At 35.2% G+C, this 11,371-nt stretch overlaps 1 pseudogene; it reads right to left on the reverse strand.

The window, feature by feature from the left end:
- The window catches only part of LOC112529121, a 24,372-nt pseudogene that overhangs the window by 12,413 nt on the left and 588 nt on the right, over positions 1-11,371 (reverse strand).

Here is an 11,371-nt window from a genome sequence, read left to right on the forward strand (position 1 = left end):
CAACTTGTCTATTAATTTAAACAAGATGCGTTTGCAGCCCCACCACATTTTAGAGGAAGATATAAAGCATAAATTAATTAATTAAATCAACCATTATGAGCATACGACACGGAATATAAAGCATAGATTAATTAATTGATTAAATAAATTCCATGCAAAATGGAATTAATTAATTCGAAATTAAATAAATTAATTGATTCAGAATTATATGCATTAATTCCTCAAGTGAAGAAAATCGATTACGATATCTCATATTAAGAGGTTGTCTGTTTACTTATTAATAATTTCATTAATAGGCATCTTCTGAACTGTTAAGAGATGAATTTTGTTTGACAAAAGAAAAATCTCTCTTAATGGTTTTAAAACCTTCTGAATGATTTTGTATATTGGGTCTCCCTTAATCATTCAGCTTGCACTATATATTGTATATTTTGTTGTAAAAAGTTACCAAACAATTGTATTTCAGCTTCCACTATATCATTAGAGTCTTTTAATCATTCTGATCACTTAATCATCATGCACCAAACCATTCACCAACTGCAAACAACCCATGCAAAATTTATATATTCAATTTAAATTAATAATTAAATCTCAGTTCACAATAATCTATAACCTTATCTGTTTAACAAATAAGTAAATAATCTATTACTTAATTTTTTTTAAAAATTATAGAGATTAAAGTTGAGAAGATCAAACAAGTAAAACACTAACAACTCATGTATGTTGCTAAAAAGATGTTAAAAATTACACATGAAGCTGTTTATTTTAAGCAAGAGTATATGTTGTAAATTAAGTAAGCATGTGCTTTTATGGAAAATGAAATGGTAGCGTGTGTTGACTTCCACTTCCACTTCCACTTCCACTTCCACCATGAGGTATGCCTCAATGAATTGAAGGATATATATACATAGCATATGCATAGTCATCGTAAGTCTCCTTGGGAGTTCCATCAAACACATCTTCATTTTCCCAACCCATTACGTCCTCGATAGTAATTACATCAGACTTGCCAGCAAAAATCCCAGCAACTTTAATGCATATTAAGAATCCACTGAATTCATTGTTCCAATTCCTTGGAAGCTCTAACATTAATCTTCTCCTTGCAAAGTCTCTTGTTGGAATGTTTTCGGCATCAAAAAAGAGACTGATGAAGTTATCTTTTCCCTATCACGATGAATATTATTTTGTTTCAGTCTACCTATACAAATTAATTAATATTGAAATTCAACAAGAAGATATAAAGAGTCATACCTGAAGCATCGATTGTACTTTTCTRTGAACATCACCYGATATACTCTTCATTRAAAATGAGATTCTCCACAACCATTTAAGATTTATTGGAAGATCTACAATTTTAAGCTTGTTGCACCCATATGCTCGGAGAACAGCTATGCTTGATGGGAGATCTGGTAATTCTACAAGGTTACTACAAAATGATAAGTCGAGGAATTTTAGACCACGAAGTTGCAAGAGGCTACTGCAACGCAATCGTGATAAATTATTTTCTTGTAGGTCTAATACTAGTAGGTTGGATAATTCGCAAAGAATAGCTGAGATGTCTCCACTTATTAAATTGCACGAACCAAGACCCAACCTTCTCAAGGAAGGTGGAAAACCAAGAAATTTCATGCTTGCGATGCCTGGTTGAAGATTCTTGAAAGATGTATTATATAAATTAAGCACCTCTAAACAACCTTTTAGATCAAAGAGGCCCTCTGCTGGTATCTTAAGCTCTCTACAACCTTGGATATGAAACACTTTCAAATGTTTTAAGCTATGGAAGTTGCCTTCAATATTCTTTAGACTTTCGCAACATAGCAAATCAAAAGAAAGAAGGTTGGTACAATATTTTCCGATTGACGAGGGTACAACTTTTATTCTAGTTCCCACCAAAGAAAGCTCTACCATGTTATCCATGTTCATTTGGATCTCTGGGAACATGCAAAGTTGAGAGCACCAAGAGAGAACAAGAGTCTCCAACTTTTTCATCCCTCTGATGGGTGGAAACATTTTAAGGCTCGTACAATATGACATGTCCACGGAAATAATCCTTTCATGATATCCAAGTGATGGATGAACATCTGTTAACTTGTGACAAGTGTTGAGTATTATTCTTTCAAGACGTGGAAGTCCGTGAAAATCTGGTGTCCTAATAAGGTTTAGGCAACCAGTGAGGTCGAGCACTTTCAAATTTGTTAGATGATGTCGTATACAATTATACACAAGTCAATAATGTCAAAATATCTTTTAGTAGCATAGAGTGTTTAGAAGCTAGGATACAGAAAGATAGAAAGAAAGTAACAGAAATTAATTATATTATTCCAAAAACAAATAAAAATGGGCCATGTATCATTCAAATGTAACTTCAAAACTAAGAATTCAATGCTTGTCGACTCTTAACATTTAGTTCTTCTAGGAAATTTTAAACTAAATTAGATGTAAAAAGGGTCACACTTAGCTACTTATATATTCTAATCACGTTAACATCATATTCTACCCCCTTCATATAAGTAAATAGAATATATTCTATACATTAGTCATATGTATAATTTATCATCCACTTAATAAGAAAAACAAAAAGAGTTACCTTTTCACCCTCCCAAAGTTGCTCTAGAAAGAATGAATCCAATCGTAGATAAGAAAGCTTAGTTGGTTGAAAATTTCTTGGCAATGAAGTTGCTGGATATCCAAAGCAAGAAATCCAYCGAAGTTCCTTCATGTTTGCAACAGCATGAGGAAAACTACATGGAACCTCCCCCCATGTCCTACGTTCCAGTTCCCACGTACCCCGAACTTCTAATGCTTCAATCCAGTGATTTTCTTGTGATAGAGGGACAAAATGGTGTTAGGGTTGATTTAAAGTATTATCTTTATGGTATACATATATGCATATATAACTTATATACATGGCTAGATTAAACATTATGGTCCTTGCCTCTTCTAGCTGAGCACATATCGTTACAACATCCTCCCGCCACCAAACCCTACTGTGTTTTTCAGGATTTTGGGGGTCTTTCTCTCGAACGACGCAATGTCCCATTTCTTGTATCAGATCATGCATATCAAACCTTCCTTCTTCTGTCACAGTTATGAGAGCCTTTTGTATTAGTTCCTTTACTCCTATATCAGGGTGTAAACCACAAGCTTTAAGTATCACCGTTGCCTCAACTTTCTCTTTTCTCCTAAAAAACATGCAATTTCTAGGAACAACTCTTTCACAAGGGGTTCAAGTCCATCATAGCTAATTTTTAGTTTTTCCACAATTTTACCATCTGGGATATCTTTTAGTCTGGCCAAGGCGCTTACCCACTCACTCTCGTCTTTGTCACAAAGAAACGAACCCATAACTTTAAGTGCTAATGGGAGCCCACCACCATAAGAAACAACCTCTTTCGAAAGACTATCATAATCTTCTATACGGTTATCATGCCCAAGTGCATGCTTGCTAAATAGCTTCATGGCTTCATCATCATTTAACAAGCTAATATCGTATATCACATTTACTTCGCGAACTTTCAATAAATGTTGATCTCTAGTTGTGATTATAATTCTGCTTCCTTCATTAAACCAATCATGTGAAGCCAACGCCTTTAGCTGGTTAGCATCATCGACATCATCAAGAACCAACAAGACCTTTTTATGACGAAGCCTACTCTTTATCAACTTTCTTACATCTCCAACTAAATCCTCTTTTTTTGGCCTCAAAGTACGTGAGAGAATTTCTTTTTGCAATTCCTCCAAACCATGCTTGCGTGATTCTTCCCGAATGTTTTTCACAAAGCAGCAACCATCAAACTTACTAGAGATTTCATCATAAATAGCATATGCAAGAGTAGTCTTACCACCACCACCAAGCCCCCATATTCCAACCATCAGCACACCTTGTGAATCAATTGCTAACTTTGATTTCAAATCTTGTAGGCGATTCTCCATTCCAATCAGGTCTTCATTGTCGCTTGGAATTGCTATACACAATCTTTCTACAATTTCTTTAACAATGTTTTTGATGAATATTGTCTCGGGCCTGGACATTGGATATACAAAAATAAATAACAGATGCTCCAATTAGAGTTTTTACTTGGTTTTTTATACTTTGTATGGATGGGTTGTAGTTGTACATTCTCTAGAAATATGGGATTAATATGAAAGGTTTGGCTTTAATTATCATTTGGAAGCTTATATGATGCAAGTATAATTGTCTTGTAAACTACAAACACCTTAAGCATTAATTATATTTTTAGAATGAAAAAAAATAAGATTACCCATAAGGGACATGTCCGGATAGGTGCCCTGCTTCCGTAAGTGCTTTTCTCCAAGATTCAACGTTTTTCTTCTCTGACTCGTGTGTGGAAAATGCTTCTCCATATTTCCTTTTTTGATTTCGAATTTCCGAGGGTTCAACATGATAAAATATGGGAATAACAATTTGGTCTCTCTCAACCTTGCATTTCATAATATGTTCAAGTTCTTGCAAGCACCAAGAAGAATGGGCATAGTTTTCAGAGAATACAACGACAGCAATCTGTGAGTCTCCAATAGCCTTCAAAAGTGATGGACGGATGGTTTCGCCCCGAGGAAGTTCTTCATCATCCTTGAAAGTGCCGATTCCTTGTTGTACAAGAGTTGTATAAAGATGATCCACAAAGGTGTAGCGAGTGTCTGTGCCTCTAAAACTGAGAAAAACGTCATATTTCCAAGAGGTGGGAGGAGTGGAGTGAAAAGACGACGATGAAGATGCCATCGAATGGTTAGTTTGTTTAATATTGATACTTGGAAAAGGTTGAAGAAGAGAGATGGATGTGAATTGATGATATGAGATGTGAGACTACGCGTTTGCTCCACCACATTTTAGAGGAAATTTCCTNATGGATGTGAATTGATGATATGAGATGTGAGACTACGCGTTTGCTCCACCACATTTTAGAGGAAATTTCCTGCAACTTGTCTATTAATTTAAACACGATGCATTTGCAACCCCACCACATTTTAAAGGTCTAACAAAGGAGGCACGAATAAATAAACCAAATTCATATAATATGAACACTAATTGATTCAAAATTAAATAAATTAATTCCTCAAATGAAGAAAATCGATCACGATATCTCATATTAATTGATCCATCAAACAAGGAGAAGCCTTGCATTTTTCCCGTTTTCATATATTGCAACAAACTTTCAAGATAATCCTCTTTTACGTATAATCATAAATAACAGATAAATAATTTGCCGATTCGCAAAATGGAAAGCATACATTAAAGAAATGAAATCGGATCAATGCCCAAATCCCTAAATTAGGAAATCACGAAATCAGGATTCGCGATAATGTGTTGGAGATGGTTTTAGGTGGTGTTTTTTATCAGGTCTCCTCGAAAAAAGAAAAACAAATAAACCTAAATGCAGAAACATGGTTTTGTTATCTAAATGAATGTTAAAACGATGCAAAACACGTTAAGAAATGATGTAGGTTTCAGAGAAATTAAGGAGAAAGGGAAAAAATGCTAAGATTTAACAAGGTTCTGCAAAGATGCATAGCCTTCCAGCAAAGTTAGAGATTTTCACTATTAATAAAGCAACAAGAGGAATATATTTGATGGCATTCAGGTCTGTAATATTTGTTTTTACTTGTTGGTGACTTCAAAGTTGTTATAAAAAAATGCATTAATCTATTTGATGGTTCCTGACTATAGTCCATGTGTACTTTTTATCTTCAATTCATGTAATTTAGAGGCCTCTGAAGACTTTTGCAAAACGATCAGGTGATGTCTACATCCCTTGTGGTGTATCTGTCCCAACACTTGACAAGGACATCCTTTGGGAATTTCAGCCCAAAAATCCCTTGATAAAGTGGAGTTGTCTTGACACTTGCATTGAACAAATTTTGTCAAATTATTTAAGCCTTTGTCTGATCTAATCGGTTGATTTGTATGGTTTGTGTGAAAAATGTTTAGTACGGAAAATATTTAGAGGCCGTTTACCAAATGCTTACCCGGATAAACATTTACCATAAAATTCAACACTATCACTAACTTATCGGTATCCTATGCACAACCATGGCAAGAGTCGTCGCCCTCACTTGCTAGGTAAGATTATCGGTCCTTGTTTTTGTACTTACCGAGTGAGGTAATACGACTTGGTAAATGTTTACCTGGATGAGCATTTGGTAAACAACCTCTTAGTCAAATAATTATTTTATGAAAGTTTGCTTAATAGAAAAGTATTATCCGAATATCAAGAAGTGCAAGGCTGATAAAAGATTAAGAGAGTTTTTTTATTAAACTTGATATCAAAATCATTATGTGAGCCGACTAATCCATGGCGACCACCCGCTTCTCGAGTAGTCCGGAGTCACCACAATTGAACCTCCGTGGCCACAAGTGAATTTTTATTCCTCCTTGGATTCGATCCTCGACTCCGGTCAAATTATGAGATTGCTATCAAAACTACTTGAATTATTATCGGGATCTCGTATTCATGCAAAAAGAAGTTTTTTTGTCTTCTATAGTTAAATTTTGCAACCCGCCGCATTACGCGGGTAGACAACTAATATACATATATATAAACCTAAAATATTTCTAACATAAATTGACATAAATATTCTTCTTGTTGATGAATATTTTGAAGTGTTATTTGTTGTTTTAATTTAAATGCAGAAACATGGTTTTATTTTCTAATTGAAAGTTAAAACGATGCATGATTTGTTAAGAAATCAAGTAAGTTTCAGAGAAATTAAGGAGAAAGGGAAAAAAAAAATGCAAAGATGCCTTCCAGCAAGGTTAGATATTTTCAGTATTCATAAATCAATAAGAGGAATACACATTAAGATGCTGCCAGTTAATCTTGATACAAGATTTTGAATCATGTGTGATCTCAATAGGTTCTTCGTCCCAAAACTCAAAGGAGTTTGTTGTATGTTTGACTCTTTCTATTGGATCACCTTTACTTCTAGGAACAAGTTCGACTTTTACGTAAGTACCTCTTTGTATGGAAAATGAAATGGTAGTGTGTGTTGACTTCCACCATGAGGTATGCCTCAATGAACCGAAGGATATATATATATAGCACCTGTATACCTCATCCCCTGTCTCCTTGGGAGTTCCATCAGACACCTCCAAAACATCTTCATTTTCCCTACCCATTACGTCCTCAATAGTAATTACATTATATATGTTGCCAAACATCCCTTCAACTTTAAAGCATATTAAGAATCCACCGAATTCGTTGTACCAGTTCCTTGGAAGCTCTAACATCAATCTTCTCCTTGCAAAGTCTTCTAATCGAATGTTATCACCATGGAAAGAGAGACTGATGGAGTTATCATAAATGGAATTTCCCTATCATGATGAATATTATTTTGTTTTAGTCTACATATACAAATTAATTAATACTAAAATTCAACAACAAGACATACAGAGTCATACCTGAAGCATGGATTGTACTTTTCTCTCTACATCACCCAATATACAATTCATTGGAAGTGTGATTCTCCACAACCATTTAAGATCTGTTGGAAGATCTAGAAGTTTAAGGTTTTTGCACCTATATGCTCGGAGAACAGCTATGCTTGATGGGAGATCTGGTAATTCTACAAGGTAATAGCAATATGACAGGTTGAGCACTTTGAGACTACAGAGTTGCAAGAGGCTGCAACGCAATCGTGAAAAATCATTTTGTTGTAGATTTAATACTTGTAGGTTGGATAACACGCAAAAAACAGACGAGATGTCTCCATTTATCCAATCGCACGAGCCAAGACGCAACCTTCTTAAGAAAGGTGGAAAACTAAGAAACTTCATGCTTACGATGCTTGGGTGAAGATTCTTGAAGGATGTACCAAATAAATTAAGCACCTCTAAACAAGTTACATCAAAGAGGCCCTCTGGTGGTATCTTAAGCTTTTTACATCTAGCGATAGAAATTTTTTTCAAATGTTTTAAGTGATGGAAGTTGCCTTCAATACTCTCTAGACTTTTGCAATCTCCCAAATCAAGAGAAAGAAGGTTGGTACAATACTTTTCGAATGACGAGGGTACAACTTTTATTCCAGTTCTGTCCAAAGAAAGCTCTACCATGTTATCCATGTTTGTTTGGATCTCCGGGAACATGCAAAGTTGACGGCAATAAGAGAGAATAAGAGTCTCCAACTTTTTCATCCCTCTGATGGGTGGAAACGTTTTAAGGCGGGCACAATAACTCATATCCACGTAAATAAGCCTTTCATGATATCCAATTGATGGATGAACATCTGTTAAATTGACACAATGGTCAAGTTTTATTCTTTCAAGACATGGAAGTCCGTCAAAATCTGGTGTCGTGATAAGTTGTCTGGAATGACTGAGGTTGAGCACTTTCAAATTTGGCAGATGCTGTTGTATACAATTACACACAAGTGAACGATGGCAAAATACTTTTTTAGTAGCACAGAATGTTGAGAAGCTAGGACACACAAAGATAGAAAGTAACTAATACAAATTAATTATATTATTCCAAAAACAAATTAAAATGGGGCATGTATCAAACTCGGGGCAACATCCTCTTCCAAGTTTTGCAAAATGTTGGAAAAAAACCACCTATTAAAAATACACAATCGGTTTGATATATAAACTAACACAATAAAATCACTTTTTATTACAACGGAATGCCTTAGTCACTACTTTATAATTCTTAAGAGCATTTATAATTATGAATAGCATTTAGTTCTTTTAGGAAACTTAAAACTAAATTATATTTAAAATAGAACACAAATATCATTGCTTAGTAATTAAAAGCTTATATAAAGTTGCCTAAGGACACCGATATTCAACCACATCAACTTTTTACACCATTCATATAAGTAAATAGACTATATTCTTCAAATTACTGATATTAATAATTTATCATCCGCTTTGATTAATCAGATAAACCATAAGAATTACCTTATAACCCTCCCAAAGTTGCTTTAGCGAGCTCCATTCCAACCCTAGATAAAATAGGCTCGTTGATTGAAAATTTCCTGACAATGAAGTTGCTGGATACCCATAGCAAGAAAGCCACCGAAGTTTCTTCATCTTTGCAACAGCACAAGGAAGATTACGATAAGTCGCCTTCACTTCCTCCGTTTGCTTCCACATAAACTCAGTTCTTAGTGCTTCAATCCTGCCATTTTTCTGTGATAGAGAAATAAAATGGTGTTAGGGTTGATTTAGGGGTATATCTTTATGGGTATACATATATCATTCATGGCATATATAACTTATGTACGAGGATAGCTTAAACATTACAGTCGACGTAGCACATATTTTTAAAACATCCCCCCACTTCCAAACCCTGCTGTGTTTTTCTGGATTTCGGGGGTTTTTTCCTCGAACGATGTAGTGTCCCATTTCTTGTATCAGATCATGCATATCAAACCATCCTTCTTTTGTCATAGTTATGAGAGCCTTTTGTATCAGCACCCTTACCCCTATTTTAGGGTGAAAACCRCAAGCTTCGAGTATCATCCATCGCTCATCAGGGTTCCTTTTTCCCCTAAAAAAACATGCAATATCTAGGAACAACTCTTTCTCCTTGGCTTTAAGTCCATCATAGCTAATTTTTAGCGTTTCCAATATGTCATCTTCAGGGATMTCTTTTAGTCTGGCCAAGGCGCTCACCCACTCACTCTTGTCTTTGTCACAAAGAAGTGAACCCAAAACCTTAAGTGCTAACGGGAGTCCATGAGCATAAGAAACAACCTCTTTCGAAAGACTATCATAATCTTCTACACGGTTACCATGTGCAAGTGCACGTTTGCTAAAGAGCTTCATAGCCTCGTCATGACTTAACAAGCTAATATCGTATATCACATTTACTCCATGAGTATTCAGTATATGTTGATCTCTTGTTGTGATTATAATTCTACTTCCTTCATTAAACCAATCACGTGATCCAGCCAATTCCTCTAGCTGGTTAGCATCATCGACATCATCAAGAACCAGCAAGACCTTTTTACGACGAAGCTTACTCTCTATCAACCTGCTTACATCTCCATCTACTTCCTCCTTTTTTTGTTTCAAAACACATGAGAGAATTTCTTTTTGCAATTCTTTCAAACCATGCCTGCGTGATTCTTCCCGAACGTTACTCATAAAGCAGAAACCATCGAACTTGCTGGAGATTTGATCATAAACAGCACGTGCAAGAGTAGTCTTACCACCACCACCAAGCCCCCATATTCCAACCATCAGCACACCTTGTGAATCGATTGCTAACTTTGATTTAAAATCTTGCAAGCGATCCTCCATTCCAATCAGGTCTTGATTGTCACTTGGAATTGACGTACACAATCTTTTTGAAATTTCTTTAACAATATTTTTGATGAATAATGTCTCGGGCCTGGACATTGGATATACAAAGATAATTAAGAGATGCTCTAATAGAGAAAAAACCATTAAACAAGGAAAATGAGTCTAAGGGTCCGTTTACTAAACGTTTACCGGTAAGTGCTTAGTGGGCAATTTTTCTTATCGGATGAAAATGGCAAGGGCCGAGAATCTTACCTGGTAAGAGCAATGATAAGGATGAAGTCTTATACTGTTTTGATGTACAACAATCTTACCCGGTAAAATAAATCATAGTGTTAACTACTGCAACACGTAAGCGCTTACCCGCGTAAGCATTTGGGTAAATGGCACATAAGTACCTTTTAGATTTCATAAAGGGAAACGGACCAAAATAACCACTTTATTCGACAAAATTCATTTTTAGCTATTTTTTCATCAAAGTTTCCATAATATCATTAATTCTGCAAGTGGTAAAAGCTGTAACTTGGGGAATGTACGTTTTCCTATTAACAATAATTAAAAATAAAATAAAAAAGAGGTCATTGATCAATAGTTGGTTTGTTCGGCTCTGCAAGTGACTCATCGACTCCTCAAGTTTGACCCAATTTCTGAATTATTGGGGAATGTGGGGCCTCACTTACGGAATTGATGATATTTTGGAAACATTGATGAAAAAATGGCTAGAAAATGAGTTTTATTGAGTAAAATGTCTATGTTATTCAATCTCCCTTTCATTAATCCAATAGAACATTTGTAACATTTATATGACAACCTAATCTTTATCATGCATTTTCCTTCTTCGTCTTAAATCTACACTACCACTTAAATATAGATTTTTTAGTGGATTTTTATAATTGTATGGAATATTGGGTTGTAATTGTTCTCTAAAAACATGGGACTTATCATGAAAGGATTTGGGTTTATCCTTTGAAAGCTTATATTACAAGTATAATTGTGAAGCACTAATTATATTTTAAAAATAAGATTACCCATTGGCGACATGTCCAGATAGGTTCCCTGCATCCGCAAGTGCCTTTCTCCAGGATTCAACGTTTCTCCTCTCAGACTCGTGTT

This window comes from Cynara cardunculus (genome assembly GCF_001531365.2).
Source record: "Cynara cardunculus var. scolymus isolate 2C chromosome LG 16, CcrdV1, whole genome shotgun sequence".
Taxonomy (NCBI): domain Eukaryota; kingdom Viridiplantae; phylum Streptophyta; class Magnoliopsida; order Asterales; family Asteraceae; genus Cynara; species Cynara cardunculus.